Source organism: Mesitornis unicolor, unplaced genomic scaffold (genome assembly GCF_000695765.1).
Source record: "Mesitornis unicolor isolate BGI_N332 unplaced genomic scaffold, ASM69576v1 scaffold30920, whole genome shotgun sequence".
Taxonomy (NCBI): Eukaryota; Metazoa; Chordata; class Aves; order Mesitornithiformes; family Mesitornithidae; genus Mesitornis; species Mesitornis unicolor.
Genome location: NW_010156766.1, coordinates 32,978 through 52,997, shown reverse-complemented (window position 1 = coordinate 52,997; position 20,020 = coordinate 32,978). Strand labels below are relative to the sequence as shown.

Genomic DNA, 20,020 nt, shown 5'->3' with positions numbered 1-20,020 from the left:
GCAGGTGGTCTGCTCCGCTCCCCTCGGCATGGCTCGGCCGCTACCCACGCCACTCCTGGGACGATCCTTTTTTTGGGAAGGGGAAAGCAGGTTGCCCTCCTGCCCCGGCCGGTTGCGGTGGGTTTCCCTGCGTGTGCGTGTGGGGGACTCCTCAGGCAAGCCCCGGCCCACCTAGGTCTTTAGTAGTACCCGCTCTCACTCCCCGGCCTCCCTGTTCAACAGCGTGAATTTTGGGAAACAGAGGTGGAAGTGTTGGCTACAAATAACTAGGTGGTTGAGAACAATGTGGAGAAGGCATTGAGTACTGGCTCAAAGTTTTCCGGTTAAAATGCAGCAGTTGAGATAAATTCACAGCAGAACAAGTGGCTGGAAAAAAACACATTTAGAAAGAGTCTGAATGGCAGTCTGTCTTGGTCTTTTGGCAGCGAACACCTCACCTGGACAGGGTGTACATTGTCCACTGGCTGGGGTCTTAAATTGGACTGATTGTAAAACATTCTTTGGTATCACTAGCGGTTATTTGGTGTGAAGCAAAAATTAAAGTATGAGTGTTTATGAAAGTTATTATAAAAGAGGTTATGACCACCACTTGCACTAATCATTTTTGCTTAAAAAACCTGTGAATTGCTATTAATAGATACTGGAACCTGAAAAAAATGATAGTGTGTAGATAAAGAAGAAACCTGTCAAATTTATCTATTACAGGGAAGACTTTCCTCTGGATTTCTGTTTCTTTTCTTGGACAGTCTCCTGTAAGCATAAATCCTAAGCCCATTGCTAGGGAAGTGTTTTCAAATTTCCATTTAACCAATGTATTGCTAACTACAGTACAAACCATTTGCCATCAAGCAGTCAGTGAGCCAGTGTTACTCCATTTTTTTTAATATCCAAGTCCTCCATTCTGTGTATTACATTGTAGGCTCTCATATTTTAAGATAAAGAAATAAAGAAGCCTGAGCTGACTAATTCAGAATGCTGGGACAGACTCTCAACTAGGATAAAATGAAGTTTCTTTCTTAATTTACCCCATCAGAAGGACCCGGTCTTGAAGCATTACTTATTTTGTATCTATTACCAAAGTAATCTCTACTAGGAGAAAAGTCTGGTCTGTAGTTCTTTCACTCCTCAAACTCCAGCTGAAGTTTCTAGTTTAAGCATCCAAAATTTCTGTTGCACGATCAGTACTAAATGCGTAGTTGGCTGCATAGAGGCAAAACTCCCCTGAAGTCCACTACAGAGTGCAGAGAATTGGGTCCATAATTAGACACAGCAGACAAGATCAATAAAAGTTCAAAAGCAAACATATCATTAGTAAATAGATTTGTTTTTATTCTGATAAGAGCAACTAAAATTACAAATTAAATTGCTTGTTCGGGTCCTGCAAGAGAGATTAATATGAAACTGAATATAGACTAGCGTAGCAATAAAATAAGTTCTATGTATCTGCCAGTGATTAGTTTGCTTAGAAAAGAAGTAGGATTAAGTCAATAGTTTAAAAATGGTTTTACAGACCACCACCAACCATCAGAACTTAGTACGGACAGTAGCACACCTTTTTCATTGACCTTTTAACTGACAGAAATTAAGTATTATTTGCTATGGGTCTGTGAATGGCCATGACCATGACCATGATCATCTGCCATGACCCTGTGGACTATCAGTGAGCCACAGACTAAATTTGGGAGTCGCTAGAAGCAGCAAAGTGATAAAAACTTCTGCATTTGTACCAAAACACCTACATCTGGGAGTAAAACTAACAGTATGACTTAGAGGAACTGCAATTTGGATGTAGAGCTACCATGATGTGTATCAGTGGTAGCCCATCAGTATTTGACGTTGGCAATTGCCTCCTGCCTTTTGCCGTAATGGCAAATTCATGAAACTCGACGTTTGTTCCTTCGGTTGCTCCTCTGTTGGTTCATTTGTTGACATGGGATTACAGGTCTTCCAGCATCTGCTTCTGGTCACAGTCATGAGTGGAGGGTTCCACCCTGCAAACATCCTGCCTCTCTGGCTTGGTCTGCATGTAACTCCACAAATTCAAAATTAAGCAGATGTGTAACAGCCTGGTTGAAAAAGTAGTTATATAAAGTAAAACAAAACAGGAGAGAAGTGACAAAACACAAACTAGTAAAATTCAGGTTTTCTATACCCTCACGAAGGATGTCATTTACAGAGAGGTAAAATGTCAATAAGAAAAGAGGAATTACATTATTAGTTAAAATAACATTGCATTTTAAAAGCAATTTTTAAAATAGTTTCCCATCAGTATATATATTACTGATATCTACAGGTATATTACTGATATCTACAGGTACGTTTAGGGCTGGCATGGCACAGATGATAATGTTACATATTTCGTATATAATATAGGTGGTGATACCTAAATTTTTTTTAAGAAATAATTTAATATCTGAATGCAATAATTTAAAGCAGAAGTTAGCTAGGCAAGTGGACATCAAGTAAGCTGAATTTGTCTTTGGGTAGGATTAAGTTATTCAGCGCTAGTTCTCTTTCACTGATAATTTTTTTTCTGTGATGTTTTCATATTAGTATTGTGAGGGTAAACACTGCTGGTGACAAGTGCATCTCTTTTACAGTGAAACTATATTTTCAGTTTTGGATGAGATCCTGTTTGTTTCTAAATAGACTGTAAAATTCCTATTGCAGACATTAGAAATGAAAGCAGACGGAGAAGTGTTTCACCGTATTTTCATAAACTGCTGGAGAATTTCATTGTACTGATATCTTAAATAATTAAATATTAGAAAATCACTTCCCGTTGCTGAAAGTGTTAGAAGTATTATAGGGATAGCCTGCTTGCATTGTTTTTTTTTGAATCACTGTATCTGCATGTAGATCTGTGCTTGAACTATACCAGCTGCATGTGGGACTATACATGTTATTATCCCAAGAGACAAAAGGACATTACAGACCAGTTCCCATTTCATATCTGAAAGGGTGGTAATTTCAAATGTTGTTTCTTTCACCTGCTGAAGACATTTCTTATACTATATAAAATTCATGTTAATCTGCAAATACATATATTACCACAACTTCTCAAAGCCATTGATGTAGGATGGTATATCAGCAAATATATAAGAAGTCCTATTTCTCTTTGCAGGAAGAATAAAAGAGTGCTATTATTAATGAGATGGTTTTAGAGCTTGAACCTGCTTCCTTTGCTTTCAGTGGAGAAAGTCCCATGGACTTCACTGGAGCTGGAGAGGGCTTTTTTTGTGCAGGACCTCAGGAAACATTCTGAGTTTGGAAGAATTGCTATGCTAGAGAACTTGCAAAATTGCACGATCCGAATATGTACAACCCCTATATAGCAAAAATTAAGTCTCTGTAAATTTCAAAACTATGATAGCGTGCTTGGGAGGCAGTCTCTTTCTTAAGTGCATGAAAATAACAACTATTTTCCTACTTTCACCTATTGAGCCAACTGAAGTTAACTCTGAGATTAATTCTTCTTTTAAGCTTTGTTATGAGTGTATCAAGCCTTTGCAAATCCCCAGTCTGCTGCTGCTTCTTGCTGTAAATTTTTCACTGAAGATAATGCCTAATAAAATCTGAGCTAGAACTTAAAAATCAGTCTTACTCATTATCTCTTGCTTAGCGTGCTCATTTTGCTTTCTGGTTAATAAATGTGTGCTGCTTTGGCCACTGCTGTTTATCACTAACATTAATAAGCTGTTTATAATTTCCTATTTAGTCAGACTACTAGGAAAAGTCATCCATTAAAACTATGGAAGTTCTTAAGAAGCTTTTTCCCCAGTAGTAAATTGTCCTTTTTTGCCCTTGAAATTAAATTAAAAGTTGCAAAAGCCTGGTAGAGGAGACATAAAAGATAATAAGAAATAATATTTTTGTTTCATTTCTAATTGTGGAGTCTGAGCTACTCATAATCACCTTGCCAATTTTTTACCAGAACAATTCGGAACAAAGCAACCTTATCAGATGACAAAAGGCAGCTGAAACCATGTATGTTTTTACACAAAAATCTGCCTGTCTGATATTACCACAACTAATGTCACAAATAAAAATACTCAGAGAATATTTATTCATGCAAAACATGTTATGACTCTCAAAAAAAAAAAAAAAGAGCTACAACTTTTTAATAAATAATTCAATATCTGAGTTTCTGGAAATGGTAGAATGATTACCTATTATATGCTTTGTCATAATAAAATCCAACAGATTTTTTATTAATGGCCATTTTAACCCTATTTTTGTTGTTTGCCATGACCAATGGAATGAGCAACACTATTTTAAAGGGAGGAATGACAATACTATGGTTATATGATACCTGACTAATAAACATTTTTGTCTTTCAAGGTCTAGATTATGAGTTATAGACCCTGCATTTTAAAATGTTAGCATTATTTACCTGTGTGATTAAAAATAGCACCCACTGAAGCAAAGGAGCCACAAAACCTACCTCCCTCCAGTGTTGCTAGGGAAGAGCTCACCGGAGCTGAAGCAGGGGAGCGGTGAAGGGGAATCTTGCCCTTGGGCGAAACTCCCTCCTGCTCCTAGCAGCACCCCTGCCTTGTGCTGATACTTCGGTTCCATGCAGCAATCAGGGAGAGGAATCCCAGGAAATGCATATACCGATACTTATAAATGGAAGTAAAACCCCGAACTACAGGTCTGTACCAAGTCCTGGTAAAGTGCTGCTACAAACTTTATCATTTCAGGCTTCTTATTGTGTATCATTTTTATGTCCTGACACATTTCATGTTTAAACTTGAAAGGTCCTAGATGGGATTTCAGATGTTTGATACTTCCTGCAGGGTCAAGCAGATTTTGGGGCACTGTAAAATAAAACAGGAGCTCATTGATGGGTGTTGGAATAGCAACGATGTGTGATTCCCGCGGCTTCCTGTAAGTACTAGGGCAGACACAGCGAGGCTCAGATCCAAGAACAGGATTTAGGTGTCTAAGGTGTGTCTGGGGCAGGATTTAAACACCTGAGCCCCTCACCTTCAATGCCCTGTTTAATTGCCACCTCACCCTTGATGCATGGGCATTTCTCAAATGTTTTGTAATTTCTAAAATGAGACCTCATCTCACTGACACTGGGAGTCCACCTGACATGAGAGACTTCTGAGACTTTGAGATCTTATCTTAAAGAAATCTTTGATAAAAAAGACAATAAATCAGTCATAACAAATGTTTCAAAAAAAAAAAAAAAGAGTGAGGTCTCCTTTCTTTTGTTAAAGAATATATTGGCTTGCAGGGATGAGTAGCAGTGCCTTGACACCTAAATCCTCTGGACAGCCAGGATTTCAGACAGTTTTTGACTGCATCATTTCCCTGTGACTAGGCTAGCATGCTGGTTTTTGTCAATGCCTTTTGGAGGCACTCCACTCTTCCCATCCACTGAAAGGCAACTTAAATGCCTCACTCAGTGCTGACAACTGTACTTTGATGGGAGGCATCACTACACAAAGCAGGGATGTTCAGAGTAGCATAAGTCCTTTATCAGCTCATCCACCCCACTTCTCTCTAAATAGTTCTCCAGGTGTAGTAGTGTTTTGGTAGAAAGCTACAGCAGAAGTAGGGCTTGAGCCCTTTTTCCTCATTTCCTCTGTAAAGTGAGGTTCTGTTTCAAAGGGAATGGAGAGGAAAAGGCTCTCCTGTGAACCAGAAACGTAGGAGCAAACAGCTGGTGGAACAGGATTTCCATTGCATTTCTCAACTAACATTTACAAACATCCACATGAACCAGAGCTACTAAAACCTGACACTTTAATATGTTTACAAAGTTTATGTATGTTATCAGCACATGTAATACTCCCAACAGGATTTATTGCAGGTTCCTTTAACAACAACAGTTTTTATTCATAACGGCTCGACTGGTCAGAGTGAGGAAAACAGCCAGTTTCTTCAGAGCACGCCTCCCACGCACACTTGCCCTGCATTATTGCATTGCTTATTCATGAAGATTACAAACACCAGTGTCGGCAAGTGTTTCATAAACTTGTTTCCTTTTCCTAGAATGTTCATAATTAATTTCACTTTTTTCTATGCCACTGAATAAGGGGTTGCTGGTTTCATTTTACTTTGTTACTTTATGTTACACTGGTGAGTGAAGAATTACTTCTCCAAAATAGAACCAAGTAAGACCAATTCATATTTATCTAACATGGGAGTCAGAAGATGTTAAATGAACATAATTAGCAAATACATGGAGATGGATGAAGATTACAGAAAGTTTTAGTGTAACAGAGAACTGAAAATAATCCAACTAAGATAAGACCTCCTTGTACTGGGGCACTATGGCCACAGATTTTATAAAATCTAAAAGACAAGATCTCGAAGGCAGGAAAGGTAAATAAATTACATGATTTGGTATTTTGCAAAGAAACTCCAGCTGTTTTGTAGTCTAGAATGAAATTGCACATTCATTTTACATGTTTATATTTTACAAAGGGTTGAGCAATTGACGAGTCTTAGAGCTGAGGGTGTATTAAAAGTGAAAGTAGAATTCTGTATGAGAGTGTAGAATTTATAACTTGTGCTATGTTCTGGACAAGTATTTTTAAGCCCAAGGCCCTGGCTGTAGGAATGAAACGAATGTGCTATTTAAGCCACCAATTGAGGAGAAGCTTCAGTGGCGCAAGAATTTATCAGTAGGACTCAGTTGTGAGTGAGTGTCAGCAAGAGGACATCCATATGGCTGCTTAGGCCATAATATATTATTTCCTAAGAAAAGACAAAAGTTATTTTCAGGAACAGGTAAATACAAAACCAAGTTCCTCCTAGACAGATTGTGGACAAAAATATTTCCCTTTCTCTGTTGGCATAATTCATTTCTGCTAACAACCAATAAAATTAGCATGATTTGAGAATGCTTATTCTCCTTCATGACTGAGTACCCTGATCTTTCATCTGAGTAATTCACTGAGATACTAATCATGCTCTAAACCCCCAGCTTCTTTCAAATGTATATCTTAGAACAAGTACACTGTTACATTGCTAGCTCTGAGTTCAGTATATTTCAGGAAATAATGTAACAAGTGGTGACACATATTATGGTTGTGTGGTCTCCTAGACGTCTAAGTGGGCCCGATCACTCCAAGGATGTGAAAATTATGGAGGCTGCATACTCTAATGAGCACAAATTTTCCCAAGCTTTATAGAGGTTAGAGTGGGGGGTCTTATTCCTATATTCGTGGATCTGGCTGGCCACAAAGAAAACAGTAAACTGTACCCTTTTGAGATGAGGACAGGCTGCTATTCACCTCTTTCTGAAATCTCATGATTTCCCAGATACACAGTGACTGGGGAAGTTATTTTCTTCCTTAGTATAAATCATAACTGAGTCCAGATAAAATAGATTAATTAAAAGAGTAGTGTTTTCTTGCATTTCCATGCTTCACTGATCATGTAAAAAAGGGAGGATTCTAACCGTAGCTACCACTAAAAGACCACCAAGCATTATGAAGTCAATCCATAACCTTTCTGAAACCTTGCATAATTTATTGAAAAATAAGTTATTAATCTATGGAACTTGCTGGTCGAGCCTGCCATCATGGTTACCTGGCTGATCATGGTGCTGTGTGCACCAAAAAGAGCCTGTGTTTTTCAGCTGGAAGTCTGCAGAGACCACAGGCACATCTAGTCCAAAAGAGATCAGCCACATAAGTTGCATTTAAGGGAGCTTATTCAGAACAAGAATCTCCCATCTCATTCTCCCTGACTTCTACATAAGCCTTCTCTGGCTTAGGTACTTCATTGCCTGGAACACCCTAAGCCTAGAGCTGTAGTGCTGAGGCTGGAAAAACTCCTTTAAACCTATGTCTGCAATCTGTTTAAAAGAACTTTTGGACCATCAGCATATATAACATTTGACAAAGGTGTCAAAACCCAGTAAGTCTACTAAAACTGCAGGGTGGTGTTTACAAAATATTGACAAAATTAATAAATTTTATGGGAAATGTAACAATATTTTATAAAATATAATGAACAAAAATATAAATAATAAATACAAATAATATAAATGCTCATACATTTAGTCATCTCTCCCTTCTCTCCCACACATTCATATATATTTCTGTTTATAAATATTCACATACATACACAAAAATTCACATAGACAAAAGCAAGAAGTCTTGATGCACTCTTAAAGTATTTTCACTTTGAAATTGTCTTAAAATACAGGTAAAAAGGATACTGATAACCCCAGACAGAAGTAATCTTGCTTCAAGCCACACAAAGCCTTTTAGTTTGTCTGAAAACTCTATCTCTTCTCCCTGTTCTCATGATCTGTTTTGTCACAGAAAATAAAATCATTAGTCTTATATAGATTAAACCAAAGACTAAATTAAAAATAAATTGCATAGAAAGTTTGGTAGGGGACTCTTGTCTCTTTCTGCTGAGTCTGATGTGCTTAAAACTACACCAGAAAGTGGTACAGACCCTTCCCTTTTTTGCTGTGTACAGGTGAAACTTTTCTGGCTTTTCATATGACATGTAGCGCTAGGCTGGAAATTTTATTCAGCTAAAGAGGAGGAAAACAATGTTCCCTAGGTTGGGCTCTGGGTAGGGGAAATCAGTTGTGCTAGAGAAGAAACATCTTTCCTTTCCCCCAGGACAACCCAGCAGCACAGCTGCTGACGTTCCTGGGGAGATGTCCATGCTTGTGCCTGTGTGCGTACCCACATCTGTGCATCTGCTGAGGGAACAGTGAGGAGAGCTAAGATTCCTCCCTTTTCTCAGAGAAGAGAAATATCATGATCATAAGGAACATGCCAGACTAACACAAGATTTTCAATTAGAGCCTTTGCATTGTTTTTAATGGGAGTTGGTTTAGGCAGAATAAACATCTCATAAAGGTTACAGGATTGATTCTGCTTCTAGTTACAACTCATGTCAGGAAGCAAATAACTCACAGAGCTCTGCCAGCATAAAATTTGCATGTGCTCAGCCTAAATGTTTATACAGGCTGTTAAAAAAACACGATAGTTGGTGGGGGATTTTGTTCTCACTCATCAAGAGAAGGAGCAGCAGTGCAATCTGTGCTTCTCTTTGCGAGGTGCTGGTAAAGGTCGTGAGGGTATTCCACTGTCTTTCGTAAGAGAACAGCTGCAATTCGCCACTTAAAAGTGTGGGAGGGATAGTTTTACAGCTTTCCCCATGCTGTACTTATTGATCCTGCCCATCACTGTGCACTCATGAGCTTTCTTTTTTTGCCAACTGCTCAGTTGCAGTTGTCAGCCTTCCCTCCTCCCTCTCTACAGGTATTGAACTTGGGCACTATTCCTCAAAGTAGTGGCTGAAGTTGTTTGTGGAGTGAGAACATACACCAAACCACACTAGCAAAATAAGTAAGTACAGGGATAGACCCAAAATGCTGCATTTTCTGAAGTGACAAGTTGTAGAGGAATTCTAGATCAGTTCCATTAGCCTGCCTGATTTAATACAGGTATGGTATATGTCCTCCTCACTATCAATAATATGGCTGGATCAAACCCAAGACCATTGGAAACAAGAACTAGCAGGTGAATGTAGTGAACTAGAGCAGACACACCAGAATTAACTTGTAACAATATTATGCTGGGTATATGATAACATATATAACCTCAATTTTAAAAATAATTTTCTGAAATGTCCTCATCATCCTATCAATTCCTTTTCTTCCTTAGTGACATCCCAAAGGAACACTCTCTTAGCGTTCTCTCTCCCTCATTTCCCTGTTAGTACCTGTAAGCCAGTTTCTTCCTCAGCATACTTTTCTCTCTCGGTGCCAAGCCACAAGCTATTGCAACTTACGATTCTGAGCCCAGGGTTTTGAGGAGAAATGGTGGAAAGAGAATGGACACCCTTGAGCTGTGATGTGATGGCTTGACGATAGCAGTGGGTTTTTTTATGAGAGAAATTAAGCAGTGATTTATAAAGACAGATTGTAAAAATGAGCTATGTATCTTTGCGTTTCAAAAAGATGTGAATCCTTGGAGCATTTGTCAGACATGGCCTGGTAGAAATAAGAAGGGAGCTAGAAACGTTTGTGTGCTGTAATACAGCACATAGCCCTGAGATATATCAAATACAAGAATATGAAGGGTGGAGTTTGGAAAGTGGTAAACTATTCTGATCATGTCAGTTGACAACAAACATGGCTATGGCTGTTTGACCAAGCACAAATACCAAAATATTCATTCAGTTTGCCTACTGCTCTCCAAGCAGCAGTGCAGGACCCTCCACAGACCAATGGAAAAAGTTCACTGCTTGCGAAAATATAGGGAGAAGGGGAGAAAAGTCCCCTCCATAATGCTTTGCATTTACCCACAACTTTATCAGGGAGTGCCATGATGGGTGGCAGGGCAACTGGCCTCAGTTTAGTATGACTTACAAAATCCTCCTCCTTAGCTGCAGACTGTGGCAGAGTCGCAGAAGGGATGGGCAGTGAAGTTCATCAGCCAAACTGCAATGCGCAGCACTGCTTGCTGCACTCTGTATGCAATTCTCAGCCTTTGTTGTCCTGGTAGTCCTAAATTTCCCTATGCTAAACTCTTTCTCTGACACATTTAATTCCTCAAAGCTCTGCACATCTCTATTCTCTTTTGTGACAGCAGTTGAATAATGTCTACAAATGGAAATATCTACTCCTACTCCTGGCTTGCTGTGGAGCCATAACCCCCTCCCCCAATATATTCAGTCTAAGTGGGTTTACAGAGTTAGTCTGACAGTTTCTGAAATAGAAAACCTCTGGTTAATGGCAGAGCCCAAGCACTGCTCTCTTTCTAGGCGGGCCAGCGCTTCTCACTTCTCTGTAAGATGGACTCCCTCTGATGACGCGGAGCCAGAGGAGATACCACACCCTGTCCAGCCGTCGGCCTCTTGCTGAGGCAGCTATCAAGACTGCCAGTTCTTCTTGAAGGTTTTACAATGCATACAGTTTCAAACAAATATCAGATGAAAGCAATTTTGAGTCTAAACGAAGCACAGCCAGGTTTGTGCTGGTGATTTACTGCTGAAAGTCATCAGCTCCTATTACCTATTTCTTGAACCATCCACTTCTTTGGCTTCCAGCCATTTCTAGGGCCTGATTCTGTTGCTATTGAAGTTAATGGGAGGTTTTGTCACTGATTTCAATAGGAGGCCTTTAACTTTCCAACTTTCTGTCTATAGAGGCTTGAAATGCTTCCAGGTTTCCATCATAGTCTGCGGTTCCCCTTTTTAAGACAATTGGACATTAACGGATTGCCTGGACCCGCACCTCTGGATATGGGAAAATTCTAGATCTGATTCAGCTCTCACTCACACACCAGCTTTATACCTCAGCAGAGTCACTCCTGATTTATACTGGCAGGAAAGCGAGGTCCAACGTTACTTATGCCTGGGTCACTGCCAGCAGAACGTAGAGAGAATTCAAGGCACTTGTTATCCCCTTCCCTGCACCTCTCAATCACAGCATACACGTACTTACATATACGTGGATATATTAGAATCATCTGGATGCTTTTAAGCTATTCACCATCAAAACTGACTTCAAATTCAAGTTTTAAAGTTGAAATAACAAAGAAAAAAAAAAGGCCAGAAGGGAGCCAGCTGCAAGGGTACTCACAACTTTCATCAGTCTATGGGACACTCCTAATAACATATTTTACTACTTTGCAGTGAACTTTCTTTGCTTCTGCCATAAATATATTCCCTATGCTGTAAATGAATAGCTTGCAAGCTCAGTAAAGTTAATATCGAAGAATAAATCTTAACTACCTAATGTCAGGTCAGAAATATAAATCTTATCTAATATGCCAGTTCAGAAGGAAAGAATACTTTTAGCTGAAAATAGCAAATACTTTCCAGTGCAGAGTAGGAACTTACTTTTCTCTTTAAAAAAATATGCTGCCCCTAATAAGATGAGTTGAACAGTCTCCTTTTAGAATCTCCAAAAGAAAAATAAACACATAGAGCAGAGTTAATTTATAAAATGCTCCAAAGTTTATCTTGGCAGAACAGCTTCAGGCAGTGAGATTTCTCTCCCGCTCACACATGCATTCATACACATACACACTCACACACACATCTCAAAATTAGGACAGGCCCTTACAATAGCAAACACTACAGAAAACTTCTATATCTGGATAAACTCACAGATCCTTATTCAGGCAAAGCTCTCATTTTCAAATCAATGGAAATTTTTCCAAAGCAAGACAACAGTCCTTCAATCCTTTTGTGTAAGTACAGACTTGCTGCGTCACAGTGGGAGATAGCGAGCCACACAAGTGCCTCCTGTCTCAGGTCCCCCTCCCATGCACCAACAATTCTGCAGCTGCCGTCCCTTCCTGCCTGCCTGAGGCCCCACTTGTTGGGCACAGCTGGATAGCCTGGTGGCTGATCTGCCACACAGCTGCTGCTGGCACATGGTTCCCTCCTAGGAGCCAAAGGCTCCCACCACTGGCCATCCTCTTGCTCCTCCTCCACATTTTCTTCACACACATCTTACACATCGGAGCCAAGGCAACTTCAGAGGCTGTGGAGATGAAGCCTACCAAAGGCTTTCTTTCAGCCTCATGGGCTTAGCTTTATTTATTTTTTTTATAGTCCATTTGCCTGCAATCAACCTGGTCCAGGGAGTCACAACAACAGGGGAATACTGCAGGCTCCAGATCTAACAGCCAGGAGACTTCTCAAGTGGAAGGTGTGATGCAACCAGCAGCAAACCAGCCCTACGCTGACACCCCCAAATGGTTTCAAGCACCTCCACCTCTTGTAGCAGCCCCTGGCCTTTCAGATAGTTTATTTACTTCAGAGTCTGCAAAGTAAACAGTCACTTCCCTCAAGATTAGCAAAAATAGAGGCAGTTTTATGCAGCTGAATTACAACTTGGGGCTGGTACATGCACAGTTCTCTGGACCATCCTTGCTCAGTGCCACTAAGTTGTAGAACGCAGACCCTGACTTACTAAAACTCCACAGAAAAATGCAACAATGAGTGAGTTCCTTTTCTTTTCTTTTTCCTTTTTGACTGCTGGGAAGTTGCCAGTAATTTCCAGTATTTGGTCTGACAACTGTTCTACTGTAAATATTTAGAAGAATCCATTAGAGATTAAACAAAGTGTAAGTAATTGCTCCTAAGTGATAGCTCTTATTAATGTTCGCAGCCATAGGCGCTTTACAAGCATGTATGAAAGATCTACCTCAAGGCTGCTTGTAGGAAAGGGCAAGCTAGAAGGCAGCAGCCAGAACACAGTGTAATTTGAGCATCAGTGTGTTATCATTATAAATAATCAGTGCAGAGACAACATTCTATAATGTGTGCACCATGCTTGCAAATCTTCTAGACAGCAATGGGTAGCATGCACTATCCTGACCAGTGTATTTTAAATTATCTGTATCAGACGGCAAAAGTAGTCAGAGCCCCAGTTTGGATGTCTTTACCTCCCTCTGATCCGCCCTAAAAATATATTTAAAAAAACCAACCAATCAAAACAAAACCCCCAAGTCCCCTCCCTTCCTAAAATGTATCAAGTATTGTCATGTGTTACAGGGGAAAAGACAAGTGCTGCTCTGATGAAATTTGTAACCAAGCTGGGTAACTGGGAGAGTTGGATGTGAGCTGTTGAGCAGGAACATGCTGACTTGTTGGGTACTCCCATCACTGAGTGTGGTGGCTTATGGAGTTGCTGGATTCAGTGTCACATCAGGGAAGAAGAATACAACTTGCTGCAGGTTTCCCAGAGAAAGAAAAGGGGAAGACACAATGTATGTGTCAGGTGATCACCTGAAGCAGGCCTCAGCAAGTTAAAGAGAAAGGCTGGTAGCAAATGAAGTTATGAACAGCTTCCTCATTAGTTCAGATAATGGGATGGTGTCAAGAGTGAAGAGGGGGGTAACATCTGCTCCAGCTTGCCCTCTGCATAGTCAACTAGTACACAACACAAATGAAGTAAACATGTTATCACCAGCTCCTAAGCATGAGATGGACTTGAAGCATAGGCAGTGATGTGCCTGATTCCAGTGGGTGCAGTACATTTTTTGAGGTGCTGCTGAGGCAGGGCCATCTCTGACTTTTGGCTGAAGTCAACAGCCATCTGCCAGAGAATGACTGTATAGGCTGGATCTGTCCTTGGACCACACATTGTTGATGTCCAAAAGGAGGAGACAGAAAACCATAAAGCCATAACAATAAGAAGTAGCAGCAAGAATGTACCTTTCAAAACCTGTACAAATATCAGTTCATTTTTCATATTAATCCTCTTGACAGGTTTGCAAGAGAGCGTTGTCATAATTTTTCAAAAAGGAAAAGGAGGCGGATAAGTTCTCTTCTAAGGCTAGACAACAGCAGTGATCTCATTTTAAGACACACAGATCACTTGCAAAGCTTGCTGAACTCCAGGTGGACAGACCTCTTTACCTCAAGGGACAAATCTTCCACTGGGTAATGGCAGGGCTCCGCTGATATTTACAGGATAGTGACGTTTGACACAAATAAATAATTTGACCATCTCTCTTGACTGCAGGCATTGAAAGCATAAACACCAACAGCTGAGCTGGTCATTGGACATAAAAGGGCAACTCCTGAGCCACCTTATCCCTAGGTAGAGGCTTAAGTTAGTTTGAATGGACTGAGCACTAAAGTGTCTATTTGCCTTCAATTACTACAAAGTCTGGTGTCCTCGAGACCAGAAAATCTTCCCCTCTCCATCCATAGAAGAGTTAGACCTGACAAGACCCCTTTTAGGAGCTTGGACAGCTGGGTCAATCATGGATGTCCAAATCTTCAGTGCCTATAACAAGGGGATATGAATCACAGCATGGGTCCTTAAGTACAGGCACCTTCATTTTTAAAATGGGATAAAAATCTTTCAGAGATGCTAAAATGTAGTTGAAAGGGAACTGAACTTCCAGAGATCTTAATTCCTACTCTGGAATCATGCTTGAATGTTCAGAGGCAGTATTTTAATTATACATCTTTTAAAGGGGACTGCTCAGATATCATTTCCCTTTAAGTTTGTGATGTTCTGGCCCATTCCCACTCTACCTTACAATGTAATGATCATGATGAAAACAGTTGTTCTTCAAAATTTGCTATTCCATTGCGATATGGTCCATAACAGCATAAGCACATGCAATTTGAGTGTGAACCTGCTGATGGAGAATAGAAGCATCTTTCAGTCACTTAGCCCAGATGTGAACTCATACCCCGGGGTCAATGGGAGGTTGGGATCCAGCTCTGCACTTTCAGAACAGGAGCCACAGTGCAGTGAGGATGAAAAAAAAGTGTAAAAAGAGACATTACAATAATAAAGGGAAGTTTTCTTCTTTTGCTCATAGCCATGCTGGCTGAAGGAATGTGCTGTTTAAGGTACTGCTGTCTCCAAATTCTGTATAAGACAGCACCTTAAATGCTTCTGTGAGATGCTAGTTTGAAGATACGAAGTGGAATATATGCTGTAGTTCAGAGAAGACAGGAACAGTGAATAACTTGGGTTGTTTTTCCTTCTGCTTTGTGAAAGAGGAGTATTGCATCATTTCACTCCATTTTTTACATGAAACAACATTCCATCTTTACATCCTCTTTAAAATATTAATTTACTAGTGCTTTCTTAATTTTCTCTTATATAACAAATAAACTGAGGAAGAGACCATATCACTGAAGAATTTTAGATATATGTGTAGGCTTTAAAAAATGAAAAGGTACCGTTAATTTTCTTTTGCTGGTAAGATCACATGAATGTTAAACTGCATTAAACAAGTGGATAAGGCACAGCAAGATAAAAATATGTGAAATCAAAGGGATATTTTCTTGAGTTTTCTCTCCTCCTCTATCCTGCACAAATATATCGTCGTAAAATCAACAAGTCTCCTACCGTCTGTTTGCTTACACTGATGTCTCATCCAGCAGATATGCTACATTGAAACCTTATGAGACATAAAAATCCAATTTTGTTCATAAGGCAACAATGTGGAGTTTGTTTTAAGGAAACTGAAGTTTATTTTATTTCTGAAAACTCCTGTGAAGCAAATAGTTCTCAAATCACAAAGAAAATATTGGATCATCACCCTATATTAAAAATATAGCATTTTTATTTTATTTTATCCACAATTATTTAATTCTCTTTTTTAAATGTCATCAGAATCAGATTGATGAGCATAATACAACTCACCATGAGTAAGAAAATGACGATATTGCTGATGCTATCTTAAGGTAAAATGCTAAAAACAGCTGGCTCGCCAGTGCATGCAGCCCTGAGCCAGGGACGCAGTGACAAGGGATGTCTGAAGGTGCCTAGCAAAAACTGTAGGGCCCACTTAATGGTTGCTTTCTCAAGCACAATAATTTATGGTTAAACTCCAGCATGCTTTTAGAAAGATGTCTGACCTCTTATTTGAAGCATACATGCAACTGAGATTATACTGCCTCCCTGAGACTGCTGTGATGATTTAACTATCAAGGCTTTCTGAAATTTGTCTTGAATATTGCAGCTGAGGCTAATTGATTCCCACTTACAGCCAGTGATGTGTTATGTCTATCTGTACTTCCAGTAGCAGATAGCTTTATTATATCTGACATTTTAGGGGGAACACTTCATTACAGACTTTTCGTTTTTTCACCCAGAGAAAGAGGTGCTGTTGTAGAGCTTGCCTCAGGGAAGGATCGTTTTGGAAAAAACACTCCACTAAACTAGGTGCAGTTTCCACTATGCTTTTTTATCTCTAAGAACAGGCACGACTGAGACTTTAATGTATCTGATCTCAGCCTTGTCCTATGCCAGTGTAACTCTTTTGGTGTCAAACTTCCATGGAGCTGTTCTTTGTTTATATAGTCGTAACAGAAGAATTGAAGCAGGGTCTACCACAGTGCTGCTCCTACATTGTCACCAAGCAACTGTGTTCCTAATGGAAGTGAAGACCATCGAGACATCACAGTGCCACTTTCCCTCACAGCTTTGCCCCACCTGCCACCAGCTGCTCTCAGGCATTATGTAGCATCAAGACACTGCAAAGCTTAGAGACCTTCAGAAGAAGAAAACAACAGGTGATGCATTGACCCTTCTGAATCTCTCAGCATGGGCATTGGGGTGGCTATGCCTCCTCCTTACAGTACAAAGCAGAATAAGGCTGATAGCAATCATACTGGGTTTGCTGGTAAGACCTACAATTCCAGTCTTAGATCTTCCCCAAATGTCTCAGTTTATATTGGTTAGATCAGCTATCAAGCAGGCAGTGTATTCCCTTTCTTCTCCAAACATGTATCGCTAAAGAGCTGCTGCAGTCACCTAAAAGGCAACATGACTCCTAAAGCACACACATCATGGAGCTGCATCTTATTTGATTGCTGTAAAATGCCTTGAGGACCACAGGGTGACAGGTCCTACAGAACTGCACATATATTTGGGGTCTTACTGTTAGTGCTGCTGTTATTTGATTATATAATGTTCTTCTTGTTGTTTTTTTTTTTTAAGGATGGTTGAAATCTCATGGTTTGCAATAATTATTTTTATTCTCTTTCTCACATGTCAGTGAAAAGCATTGTAATCATTTTCCCTGATCATTTGGGCTCCTTTTCACTTGGCTTCCCTTTGAACACCTCTTTCTAATTTTCTGTGAGAACACCTTTGTTGTACTGGCTTTTTTCCATATGGAGTGTTACGTATGATGTTGGTATGGAAAGTATTACACAGTAAACAGCAGATTTAAGCTGAAAAAGATACTTTAGAGATTAATGTGCAGGCTTTGAGTTTCTCCTTTTATATGACATCATTTTGATTCTTACTGAAATCAAAGCAATCTGTCGTCCTTCCGATCAGGATACAGTTTAGTAGTCCCTTCTAAAATTACTAATAACCTCAAATTCAAAAATCTTTATATTAAGATGAGCTGATAGAGAAAGAAACAGGGCTGCTAACTCCAAACACTGTAGGACTACTACTTCCAGATAGAATGGCAGTGACTTAAAATGCATGAACATTAATTATAAAAAATTAACAAATTAAAGTTGTACCAGAAACCTTTCCTAAGCCTTTTGAATTCACGTGGTAGATATGATTTTCTCTGCAGAATTAGGGAACAGTTTTGGGGGTTTTTTTAACCTTTTAGAAGATGAGAAAAGAATAATGGTTTAGCTTCTCTGGAACACCATGAAAACATAGTCATTATTTTGAAAGTATTTGATATTTTATTTTCGCTACTATAAAATTACCTAAATACACTGAAAACTTAGGAAAATGAAAAATAGTTTAATCTTTGAATTAGTTACAGTCTGAGAAGTTCAAGGCATTATTTTCAAAGTTAGTATGTAAAGAGTTAGACTTTCACCTACTTCAGAAAGATATGTGTCTGCTCCAAGAACAAGAGCCTCTATTCAAGAATGTGTCCTTAATTTTAATCAGGTATTTAAGTCTAATTGAAGTCACAGGGTCTGTAACATATATGAAAAGGTAACCATATGCTGATGTGCTTTTTTGAATGGGGAGGAATTTAAGCATGGGCTTACATGATAATTGTTCGGGGTTTTTTTCAATTGGGTTTAGGTATGCAGAAAGTAGCATGAAAGGGATCAACAAACATTAAAGCTTGTTAACTTGGTGCTCAGTATAGAGGAGAAAAAGGGCCTTTTATTTTCCTGAAATTTCTGACCTTTTTTGTTATTTTTCTTCTCCTTGTTGCTCTTTGCTCACCAACCACAGCTCTCGTTTGCTGTGGAGAATTCCCAAAGGGAACATTCCTCGCTGGAGTAACTTACCCAGCTCTTTTCCTTAATTTACAGAGCGCACAGCACCCCTTGCAGAATGCATAGCAGGCTCTTTGGCTACAAGCCAGCGCTAATAGCATGTTTTCCAAAAATCTAATCTCTTCAGTCACAGAGCAGAAATCAGAAAGTTAAAAGAACTGGCTTCTCAGCTTGTCTCAGTCCACCTTTGAAATCTGTGCATGGAAGGGTTGTATGAGTGACTACAATAAATTGTTACCACACTTGCACACATGACTTAGTAGTTGTGCTCATAATGGTCTGATGAATATGGGAGAATCCCATATAAAGCAAGGTTTAATGTGGTGCCAGGAACAGAATCACACATGAAGGCTTGTGTGTGCAAAGCAGCCAGAAATTTCAGCCAAAGCTGAGGACATATTGTAAACATCTATGATTTAAACACCTCAATGCTCCTAAGACATAGGTATCATTCTTCCTTTGCAAATGAAGAGGTTGAAGCCTAAGATGACAAAACTTTATAAGTTTGGCTCTAGAAGTGAAGCATCAATCCTTTGATTGGATTGCTAAATGAATAGCTGCATTTTCAGACCTCTGACCATCTGGATCTTCCACAGGCACTCTGAAAGTCAGGTTATGTACATTGGAATGAAGAAGGAGATTAGTTGTCTTCCTGGAGGCCCTGGGTTTGAAAATGTGGATGCTGATACTTTTAACTTTCCAATGCTAGAAGAAGACCATAAGCAGGCAACTTCACCAACTTTCAAATCTAAGAGTCCCTAGCTTTCTCCAAAAGCACATAACTCAGTGGGGCTCTTAGGAGGGATTAGAATATATGGAAAGACAAAGTAACTACAGGTTGAAAGTTCACCTATTGCTTTTCTTTTCTTCCACACCGTCTGTTTCTTTTTTATTTGTACTGGACTGTGTATATATTTGCTTTGAGAGCAGGGAACTGATACCATCACAATAATTTTTCCTCTTTTCTAACATTATGCAGACCTCCAGTGGTCTACAGATTACAGGTTGATAACTGGGTCCATCACTCTACTTCAGGACAGAATTCCCTATATGTACAATTTTGCTTGCTGAGACCAGAGGGCATGTACTTGTGGGGAACTTCTACCTCTCTCTGAAAGCGAATTGCTTGACTTGCTTCATGCAACCCCATGAGGTCAACAAGTTGGTTAAGAAGGATATTTTCATACTAGGGCACAGTTCAACCTTTCCTTTCACTTATTCCATTTTGGCATCTGCTTGTGTAATTTTTTATCACAATTTTTGCTTCAGCAGCCCGGTATTTGAAGTGGTGGTGTTGCGGTCATCTCATATCCGAGCCCCATCTCATGGC

General features: G+C 39.6%; 1 protein-coding gene across 1 annotated transcript in view; it reads left to right on the top strand.

Moving 5' to 3' along the window:
• The window catches only part of RSPO3 (R-spondin 3), a gene marked incomplete at its 3' end in the record, with an annotated part of 37,574 nt that overhangs the window by 2,058 nt on the left and 15,496 nt on the right, over positions 1-20,020 (top strand). The gene's annotated exons all lie outside the window — the stretch shown is intronic.